General features: G+C 40.1%; 1 long non-coding RNA gene across 1 annotated transcript in view; it reads left to right on the forward strand.

Moving 5' to 3' along the window:
• Positions 1-3,361: 3,361 nt before the first annotated feature.
• LOC108300930 overlaps positions 3,362-11,617 on the forward strand; it is a 9,427-nt gene continuing 1,171 nt past the window's right edge. Inside the window, exons 1-2 of the long non-coding RNA XR_001823656.1 lie at positions 3,362-3,373; positions 4,949-4,954. This is a non-coding gene — a long non-coding RNA (uncharacterized LOC108300930). The remainder of the gene's footprint in view (positions 3,374-4,948; positions 4,955-11,617) is intronic.

Raw genomic sequence — 11,617 nt, forward strand, 5'->3', positions numbered from 1 at the left:
TTCCTGCCATTCTTGCTCTTCAATACTCTTCCTCCTTGTTGTCCTCCCAAAACCTTGTTTCCCTTTTCATTCTTCTCTCTTTCCTCTCATTTACAAAGGCTCATTGTAATTAAGAATATTCTGTTATTCCTTCTAATCCACCAGAATGCCTGGGTCAGTTAATTCCACCTCCTTTGCTTTTTAACTCTACTAACATAAACATAGTAGATTTTAACTTGTTGGAATAAAAGCTCGTTTCATTTAGAATATGAGTGATGGAAGAAACCTCAGAAATAATAAAATCCGGGACTGTGATTTTCCCTTCAAAGAATTTAAGGGTCAAGCGTCACACGGCTTTCTCAAAGTCATATGGGTTTCCCAAGGTCATAGGGGTTTCCCAAAGTCATTTGGCTTTTTACCAGTGTAGCCAAACATTAAAGCTAAGTGTCCTCATTCTTCCTGAAGAACAATTTCTCCAATCCTTTTACTCAAGTAATGCAGAAAATTTCTGCTTATTAATTATGGCAATTAGTAAAAGAAATGGTTTGAGATGGCAAACATATGGGGAGAAGGGATGATAAGTCATATTTATATAGAGTGGAGTTTCACCATTTAAAATCTCAGGACAAGCGCGGTGTCTCACGCCTGTAATCCCAGCACTTTGGGAGGCCAAGGTGTGTGGATCACCTGAGGTCAGGAGTTTGAGACCAGCCTAGTCAACGTGGTGAAACCCCACGTCTACTAAAAATACAAAAATTAGCCAGGCATGTTAGTTCCAGCTACTCAAGAGACTGAGGCAGGAGAATCCCTAGAACCTGGGAGGTGGAGACTGAGGTTGCAGTGAGCCAAGATCGCCCCACTGCACTCCAACCTGGGTGGCAGAGTGAGGCTCCAACTCAAAACATATATATATCTTATTTGCTCATTAGAACAAGCTTTGGAGAGGGGAAGAAAATATATAATTCCCACTTTACTTGACAGGTGGAGAAATGGAGACTGAAAAAGAATGAGTTATTTGTCTGAAGTTACATCCTAGGAAAGTTAGAATAAGAAATCCAGTCCCTGGCCCTTACTTTAATTCCCTTTCCATTATGTCACTCTGTTTCTGTTTTTCATAAGGAAATTTGTACTTATGGGCGTCAATGCTGTGTGTTTATTTTACTTGTGATTTGCTCATTTGTCTTACAATCATAAAAGCTACTTAGTACTTAGTATAGTGTCCACTCTCTTTGGACCCCTGATACTTGCATGTGACCAAGTCCAGGCTAGCTTTCTGGAGGGGAGCCCAATTGTAACAGCTAAAGTCTTCCTAGACCAGCCCATAGCCAGCTAATCTGTAAACATATGACAGAAGCCAGCCAAGAACTTCAGAGCTGCCTCTTCAAAATACAATTGAATATGGAGGCATGAATGAGCCCAGTCAAGACCACAAGTATATTCAGCTGACCTGGACACATGTGAGCAACAACAAGTTTTTATTACTTTAAGATATGGAGTTTTGGAATGTGTTCTTATGCAGCAGTAGCTAACTAATATAATGTCTTATTTTAGGGGTTTGTGTCACAGATTTGACATAGACAAACCACCATTGTTTCTACCAATTGCTCAGTTGGTTTTAAAGGATGATAAATTTGAAACCTACCTTTCAAAAACCCTCTAACTTGATATTTAAAAGTTGCTAGACTGCTTGCCTGACTGACTTACGGACTGTGTAGCTTTGTATGGTGATAATATGAAGTATTGGTTGCTAGGGCACTGTGTATGAATGGGCTATTATGAGACATAAAACCTTATCTGGCTGCTGAAATGTTAGTTCACAGCAGTGAAATGTTTTAAAAATACCAGGTCATTTTATTAAAACAAGTTTTAATTTCTTCCTGGGTCATGAGTTTTAGGTCTCTTTATGAGGAATTGAAGGAATCCAAAAGGCCTGAAAAAATGAACCCAGAATATAGAGTAGAATATTTGTTACTGTCTTAAGCAATGCCTTCTCAATCAATAAGGCAACATTGCTTCCAAAGGAAATAAAATTGGTTTTTGGTGTGTGTGTGGTGTTGTGGGTAGGGATAGGGCAGGATTTTAGATGTTACAATGGCCTTTGGCCCATCAAAGGACCAGACTAAGTTATAAAGATATATAGGATATCATAGTGTTGGAATTTTATCAACTGGGGGTAGAATGGGAAGGAGATTATTATAAAAACATCTAAAAGGTCTCCTTAAGGGGCAATAATGAAGAAAGGTTTGAGGAACACTGTTCTAAACAGAGGCTAATATCAAATTGTCATGGCTGATAATTTCTTCATCATATCCCTCTTACATTATTTATTTTTTATCTTAATTTATATCCTTTAATGCTTCTGTTTCTATTTCCCATTTTTCACTCAAAACCCGTCAGAGTAGAATTATTACTCATATTGTCATCATGACCACCATTATTTACTCTTTGTAAGGTGCCACTAGCAAACACTCTCTGGATGAACATGTTCCACCTGGCACAAGTTCTCTATTCTTGTTTCCATGGCATCTCTTAATATACGAGTCTCTTAAACCTTGCTAGTTTAGCAGCAGGTAATAAGAAAACAGCTTATCAGTGTAACTAGAAAAAGAGGTAAGAAACCATTTTCATATTGTTGTCTGCTGGGGATGGGATCTCCCTTCCCCAATTTCATGTTTCCATGTAAAGGAATTTCCACCAGAATAACACTTCTGGTCTTTTTCCATTCTCTTACCCAGTCCTCTGAAGGACAGGAGAAAAGACTCAATCAATAGGTGAGTTCAGAAGAAGCTCAATTCCAGTTGGTCTTAAGTTGTCCTATGGTGCCAGCTTGCTAGCAAAGAGCATTCATTCTCATCCCTTTCATTACGTAAGATTTTCAGGAACAGGCCCCCATGGGGCCACGGTGTTTTCCCAAGTTCCTGTAATTCATACACAGATTCCACTCCAGAAGCCATATTGGGGAGCAGACAGAAAGCACTTTCCTATATTTAGCATTTTTCAGCCATAAAAGTCATACTTTGAATTCTGATTAATGTCTGCATCCAACTCCTTGTTGGTTCCAAATTTGGGTGAGTTAAAAAATGGGTGCTAGACATTAACTTCCTTAAATTCCCACATGAATTTTCCTTGGAAGAAATTTTCCTAAAGTTGAAATAACGTTTTCCAGTTCAACCTCTATACACAGCCTCTCCATTAGACCATAGAATGGCTGGATTCCATAATTCATACCACCTACAATGGCTCACCCCATGTCCTGCAAAAAGTTAAATGCACACATCCCTGGATTTTATTAAAGTGGTCACCAGTGAGTCAGGTGTGACAACTTTCTGCCTAATATTGCTATCCTGTAGTGTTCATGATGTGAGAGTCAAAGACTCTAAGAGGGAGAAGTTCAGTATTCTCTTCCCTTATCTGCAATGCAATTCCTTCATATAGTTATTCAACAAATATGTATGTGTTATCGGCAGCAAATCCATACAGATCTGCAGCAACCTCAATTCTTGCCTCCTCAGAAGAAGGAATTTGATGGAGCAGGCATAAGGCAGAAGGAGAGACTGAGGCAAGTTTTAGACCAGGAGTGAAAGATTATTACAAAGCTTGAGCACAGGAATGAAAGGAAGTAAACACTTGGAAGAGGGCCAAAAGGGTGATGCGAGATCAAGTCCATGGTTTGACCTTTTAATTTGAAGTTTTTTATGTTGGCATGTTTCTGGGGTCTTATGGTCCTTCTCCCCTGATTCTTCCTGCGGGGTGGGCTGTCTACATGTGCAGTCGCCTGCTGGCGCTTGGGAGGGGAGCATATGCGGTGTGTTTACTGGAGCTGTACACATGCTTAGTTGAGGTAGTCTTCCCTTACCAGTCAAATATTCCTAGAAGGTCATATGCCAGCTAAACTCTGATTTTTTTCCTCTTAATGCACATGCATGAGCCCCATCACCCAGCTCCTGAGATCTTCTTGGGGAGCTGCTGATCACCAGTTTCAGGTGTTTCTGTTTATTGAGAAACTGCCTTTCCCTGGTGCTGGCTATGACCAATTGTTACTTTAGAGAGACAGTTAACAACCGCCTGACCATCACCCAATGGTCACCTGACATTCCTGGGGTGTGTGTTTGTGTGTGTGTGCGCGAGGAGCCCTCTCCTGCTCTGCTCATATCTAACTAGCTACCTACTGTAACATATGCAGCGCACATAAGTACTCTCCTTTTACTTGCTACTCTAGACTCTCTTGTGGCAATGGAAGTCCACAAGACACATTTGTAAATTATGAAACCTAAACAGACCTCTGCTGTGCTACTTCTGGAAAAACTTTTGCTTTCATGGAAAAAAGGATAAACTTGGCTGGTGTTTCCATTTCCTGACTTGATTATAAGCCTGTTACCTGGAAGCACGGTAGCCATCTTGCACCTATGAGGTTATTAATAATGATAAAGAAGAAATAAAACAGTCATGAGCTAAGGATGTTGAAGCAGCAAGACAGAAGGGCCAGAATTCCTATTTGCAATTTAAACTGTGTGAATCACAGCCACCAACTGGCTACCTCCAGATTCCTTTGTACTTTGAGCAGGCAGAGAATAAACCTTTCTTTGTTAAAGCCATGCTAGTCAGGCTTTTGTCACTTGTAGTCAAAAGTTTTTCCAGTAGAAAACATGTAACAATGGCTAAGACATTGATTCTACTCTGAAGCTGCCCAATGTCTACAGTCACTTCAATGTAGGTGAAAGAGTTATGATAAAAATAAATACAGGAAGAATGAATATAGAAAGCAGGCCAATAACTCAGTCTAGACTAAGCCTTTGGAAGAGTTAAGGATAATATCTGGAAATAAGAAGGAGTAAATTAGGGCTGGGTGCAGTGGCTCATGCCTGTAATTTTGGGAGCCAAAGCAGGAGAATTATTTGAGGCCAGGAATTTGGGACCAGCCTAGGAAACACAGCAAGACCCAGTCTCTACAAAAAATTTTAAAAGTTAGCTGAATGTGGTGGCATGACCCTGTAGTTTTAGCTACTAGGTAAGCTGAGGCAGGAGGATTCCTTGAGGCCAGGCATTTGAGGTTGCAGTGAGCTACAATAATCATGCTACTGCATTCCATCCTGGGTGATAGATCAGGACCCTGTTATTTATTTATTTATTTAATACAGAGTGTTGCTCTGTCACTCCGGCTGGAGTGCAGCAGTGTCATCTCGGCTCATTGCAAACTCCAACTCCCAAATTTAAGCGATTCTCCTGCCTCAGCCTCTAGAGTAGCTGGGATTACAGGCACCTACCACCACACCCGGCTAATTTTTGTAATTTTTAGTAGAGACGCGGTTTCACCATGTTGGCCAGGCTGAGGTGGTCTCAAACTCCTGACCTCAAGTGATCCACCCGCCTCGGTCTCCCAAAGTGCTGGAATTATAGGCATGAGTGACCTTGCCCAGTGATCCTGTCTTAAAATAATAAAAATTTAAAACATTATGAAAGAAGAAATACGTTAGGTAAAAGGTTAAGGGAACTTAAGACAGAGGCCCAGCTAGAAAAGATAGCAACAAGATAATAGAGTCAGAGGAGAGAAGAGTAAAGCCAAATGAAGATGGAGAGATGAGACATAACCAAGGGCCAGAGATGAGTCAAATCAAGCCTACCCCCTAGTGAAAATATCGTCCTACTTATCATACCTTGAGTGGCAGAAGGATATTGGGACCACTATACATCATGAGTAAAGGATTATGTTTAATTATTATTTCCTACTGGTGTCCTTTCTATTAAGAAATATGTCTCCTTTTACATACCAATAATTTTTTGTGATGATTTAATATACAAATCTCATAAGCTTTCCGTAATCCTTGCTGGGGATAATCCAGAAACCAAGCTGTCTCAGATGCTTAGCAATAAATATTATATTCAATATTTTCCTGTAAAAACATGTTTTAGACTCAAATCTGTGTTTTATCTTCTTTGAAGGTCTCCAAAGTCTTCAGGCTTTTATGATCCAGTTCTCTTTTTGCCTTTGGTGATGGCTGAGTGAATCAGGAGACTCAAGGAATCTACTGGTTATTCTTGCCTGAAAGGAGGGAATGTGGAGGCTTAATGTGGCCTGGCGGCCAGAACCAAGCAACCCTAAAGAGGATGGTGTTTGGAATGATCTTGGCTTGATTATTCTCCTTTCAGCTCCTTTTATTTTATTGACAACAAACATTAACTTCCACCTGCCCGTGATTGCTTAATGAACATCCCCCAAATTTAGTGTGTTAAAACAACCACTATTTATTTAGCTCACAATATGGTGGGTCAGTTCTTGGTTCACATTTGGCTTATCTTGGCTGGGCTTGCTCATGCACTTGTTGACAGCAAGTGATCTGGAGCTATCTGCATTTGTGATGCTCGGGGTTGTCATAGATGGGCTAACTGGCATCTTTTCTGCATGGTCTCTCAACCTCCAAGCTTTTCATATAGTAGTTTCAGGTTCCAAAAGCAATAAATGAGCAAGCTCCAATGTGTAAGTACCTTCCAAGTGTTTTAGTCAATTTACTGTTGCTATCAAGAAATATCTGAGGCTGGGCTGTTTATTTTAAAAAGAGGTTTATTTGACTCACCGTTCTCAGGCTGTACAGGAAGCACAGCACCAGCATTTGCTTTGGGTGAGGGCCTCAGGAAGCCTCCACTCATGGTGGAAGGCTAACATGTGTGACAATCACATGGCAAGAGAGGAAGCCAGAGAGAGAGGGCAGGTACCAGGCTCTTTTTTACAACCAACTTGGGAACTAATAGAGTGAGAACTCACTTATCTTCTCCCCCAGGGAGGGCATTAATCTTTTCATGAGGAATCTGCTCCCATGACCCAAATACTTCCCATTAGGCTCCACCTCCAACATTCAGGATCAAATTTTAACATGAGAATTGGAGGGGGCAAACATCCAAACTATAACACTGTGTTTCTGCTTATGTTTGCTACTGTCTCACTGGCTAAAGCAAGTGGCGTGGCCAGCATTGTCTTCAAGAGAGTGGAGAAACAGATTTCTCTTTTTTTTTTTTTGAGACGGAGTTTTGCTCTTGTTACCCAGGCTGGAGTGCAATGGCGCGATCTTGGCTCACCGCAACCTCCGCCTCCTGGGTTCAGGCAATTCTCCTGCCTCAGCCTCCTGAGTAGCTGGGATTACAGGCACGCGCCACGATGCCCAGCTGATTTTTTGTATTTTTAGTAGAGACGGGGTTTCACCATGTTGACCAGGATGGTCTCGATCTCTTGACCTCGTGATCCACCCGCCTCGGCCTCCCAAAGTGCTGGGATTACAGGCATCTTGCAAAGTGTATGGATGCTAGAGGGGGCATAACTTGTGGTCACTTTTGGCAATCAGCCAACCACAGTGGCATATTGAAATCAATTGGGGATGATGCCTGAGGTTTAGGCACCACACCTAACCAATTACATCAGAATTCCTAAGTGTTGGACTTGTTGTCAGTGTTTTATTTTTTGTTTATTTAGTTTTGCTAATGGCCTGGAGTGCTTCCTCTAGCCTGGGGCACCAGTTTATAGAATAGAGTTAGGCCCTTTGAGAAACTTACTTTACAGTTGGTAAATTTTTCAATAGTTCAAGGCTTTTTGATATGCCAGAATGATTTTGGTGTAGCTGACTCGGCAGGTCCGTTCCGATAAAACAGTCAAGACTTGTTGGTCTCTGTAGACCAGGTTTCTTAAAACTTTAGTGTGCATCAGAGTTACCTGGAAGTCTTTTAAAAATAGACTGCTGGACCCCATCTTCAGAGATTCTGACTGAGTAGGTATGGGGTAAGGTCCGAGAATGTGCTCTCTGACAAACACTCAGGTGATGCTGCTCCTGCTGACTGGGGATGATAGTTTGAGAAACTGCTCATGCAAATACTGCCTCGATTAAGTATGATACATAACCATGCTTGGTCTCATTGCCCTGTAGAAGCGCTGTGGCTAAAGTGACCTTTGCAGTAGTTTTCAAAATCTATAACCCCGGGGCATTTAGGTTTTTTTGTTTGTTTGTTTGTTTGTTTTTTGAGACAGAGTCTTGCCCTGTCGCCAGGAGCCAGGCTGGAGTGCAGAGGCACGATCTTGGCTCACTGCAACCTCTGCCTCCCGGGTTCAAGCGATTCTCCTGCCTCAGCCTCCCAAATAGCTGGGACTACAGGCACATGCCACCGCGCCCAGCTAATTTTTGTATTTTTTTAGTAGAGATGGGGTTTCACCATGTTGGCCAGGATGGTCTCGATCTCTTGACCTTGTGATCCGCCCGCCTCAGCCTGCCAAAGTGCTGGGATTACAGGTGTGAGCCACTGTACCTGGCCACATTTAGTATTTTTAACGAGTAAGTAATCACTACTGCAGGGGAAGGAACCTCCCCTGGGACCAGAGATGGTTCCAGTTGCCTGAGACCATTAAAAACCTCAATAGGACTCCCACTTAGCTAACAATTCCATGCTTTGCCTTCCCTTGCAACTTCTATTAAATTATCAGAAAAGATGAGGATTTGAAGTAGCTGCAGCAAAGAAGCCTGAAGTCTTCAGTCCCCAATAATAAAAGTCAGAGCTATTACAGTGAATTCAGTCATCCAGTTAACAATATCAGCCACAACGCACGAAATAGCTCAGATGAATCCCTGGGGAGTCTATGAACCTGAACTTCTACCAATTGGGAGCTAGTAAGAATAGCGACAAACCACTTGCTCTTTTTGAGATAAGAGCAAATGTTTTTTAAGTGCAATATTTGTAGCTCATGCCTTGATCATAATGAACAAAATACCCTGATTTATCCTGATAATTGCAATGAAGAATGAAGGAGCTCTATCAGTGTTGGCCAGAAAATTATTTTCTATTCTTTAATGTAATCAGGAATGTATTTATAAAATATGCACTCCATCTGAGTATTCCCACTTATTAGGTAACAGGACTTCAATAGTCTGCTAGGCCAGCAGCTCACTCTCTATGGGAATTTCCAAAGGAGAGAAGGATGGTTTTATATAACATGTGTGCCATTGCCTAATACTCTGATTTTCTCCTCAAACTGACATTGCCAGCTTTGCCAGAGCTTGATACCTTAACCCTAACCCCAATTAATTTAATCAGTGATCAGCTTGGGTCACTGAGATGATGCTAATCTGCCCTTGGCCTCTAATTATTTATTCTCCTTGGGGGCTTCTGTCTTTCCTTATTCCACATGCCCCTGAGTCTCCAATGTTTGTTTCTCTGGTTGGCCAGTCGAGAAAACTTTCTCCCTCGGAACTTCATTTCTTTTGAAAATAAGGTCCTGTAGCAGAGATGTTTGGGCCTCAATTAATCTAACTACTTCTGTTTTATCATATAACCCTTTCCTTCCATGTACTTATAGGAATGACCTGGAGACACTAGTTCAAGTATACATTAATGTGATAATAATAATAACAATAATTATGATATCACAATAATAAAAGTAACTATTATTAGGGAACACTATAATATCCTGAGTTTCTCCAATGTTTTCTTGTAATAGTGTCATAATTTCAAGTCTTAGATTTAAGACTTCAATATATTTTTATTTTATTTTTGTATGTGGTGAGAGATAGGGGTCTAGTTTCATTCTTCTGCATATGGATATCGAGTTTTCCTAGTATCATTTACTGAAGAGATTGTCGTTTCCCCAGTGTATATGTTCTTGATACCTTTGTTGAAAATGAGTCCACTGCAGGTGTGTGGATTTTCTTCTAGGCTCTGTGTTGGGTTCTATTGTTCTACGTGTCTGTTTGTACGCCAGTATCATGCTGTTTCAGTTTCTATAACTCTGTAGAGTAATTTAAAGACAGTTAATATGATTTCTCCAGTTTCATTCTTTTTTCTCAGGATAGCTGTGGCTCTCCTTCGTCTTTTGTGGTTCTATATAAATTTTAGAATTATTTTTTCTGTTTCTGTAAAGAATATCATTGATATTTTGATAGGGATTGCATTGAATCTGTAGATTGATTTGGGTGGGATGGCCATATTAGCTGTATTGATTCTTCTAATCCATGAACACAGAATAGCTTTCCATTTTTAAATTTTTAATTTAATTTATTTGTGCTATTATCAATGAGATTACTTTCTTGATTTCTTTTTCAGATTGTTCACCATCGGCATATAGAAATGCTACTGATTTGGAATGCTGATTTTTGGTCCTGCAACTTTACTGAATTGGTTTTTCAATTCTAATAGTTTTCTGATAGAGTCATTAGGATTTTCCAAATACAAGTTCATATCATCTGCAAACAAAAATAATTTGACTTCTTCCTTTCCAGTGTGAATGCCCTTTATTTCTTTCTCTCATCTGATTGCTCTAGTTAGGACTTCCAGTGCTATGTTGAATAATAATGATGAAAGTGGGTATTCTTGTTGCCTAAACACATTCTTTAGATGATCTTGTAGAATAAAATTGTTGCCAGTAAACTGATTCACTATATTTTCTCCCACACAAAGTATGACATAAGAATGCACATAATATATATGTGTATATAACTAAAAAGTTTATTTCAGTTTTACTATATAGCTCTCTCCTTCTATATTATTTATACAAACTCCACCCAGTTAATGCTTTCTCAGTTTTTGTTCATCTGAAAATGTCTATATTTCACATTTGTTCTCAAAATATACTTTTATTGAGTATAGAATTCTGGGTTGAAAAATACAGAAATACCTCATTTTATTGCACTTCATTTTATTGAGTTTTGCAGGTATTGTGTTTTTTTTACAAATTGTAGATTTGTGGCAACCCTGATCAAGCAAATGTATCAGTGCTATTTCCCCAACAGCATATGATCGCTTCATGTCTCTGTGTCACATTTGATAATCCTTACAATATTTCAAATTTTAAAATTATTGCATTTGTTATGATTATCTGTGATTAGCAATCTTTGATGTTACCATTGTAATCATTTGGGGGCACCAAGAACCTTGCCCATAAAATACAATGAACGTAATTGATGAATATGTGTTTTCTAACTGCTCCAAAGACCAGCCATTCCCTTATCTTTCTCTCTCCCCAGGTCCTCTCTATTCCCTAAAGCACAACAATATTAAAAATTGGCCAATTCATGATCCAACAATGGTCTCTAGGTGTTCAACTGAGAGGAAGATCTGCACATCTCTTACCTTAAACCAAAAGCTAGAAATGACTAGGCTTAGTGAAAAATGCGTGTTGAAAGCCAAGATGGACCTAAAGCTAGGCCTCTTGCACCAAACAGCCAAGTTGTAAGGGTAAAGGAAAAGCTCTTGAAGGAAATTAAAACTGTTAAGCCAGTGAACACACAAATGACAAGAAAGCAAAAGAGCATTATTGCTGATATGGAGAAAGTTTGAGTGGTCTGGATAGAAGATCTACAACATTCCCTTGAGCCAAAACCTAATCCAGAGCAAGGCTCTGATTTTCTTCAATTCTAGGAAGACCAAAAGAAGGAATGAAGCTACACAAGAAAAGTTTGAAACTGGCAGAGGTTGGTTCCTGAGGTTTAAGGAAAGAAACCAACAGCATAACACAGAAGTATGAAGTGAGGCAGCAAATGCTGATGGAGAGGGAGGCTGCTGCAAGTTAACCGGAAGAATTTTCTTTTCTTTGTTCTCCTTTCTTCCTTCCTTCCTTTTTCCTTCCTTCCTTCCTTCCTTCCTTCCTTCCTTCCTTCCTTCCTTCCTT

This window comes from Cebus imitator, unplaced genomic scaffold (genome assembly GCF_001604975.1).
Source record: "Cebus imitator isolate Cc_AM_T3 unplaced genomic scaffold, Cebus_imitator-1.0 Scaffold31, whole genome shotgun sequence".
Classification (NCBI taxonomy): domain Eukaryota; kingdom Metazoa; phylum Chordata; class Mammalia; order Primates; family Cebidae; genus Cebus; species Cebus imitator.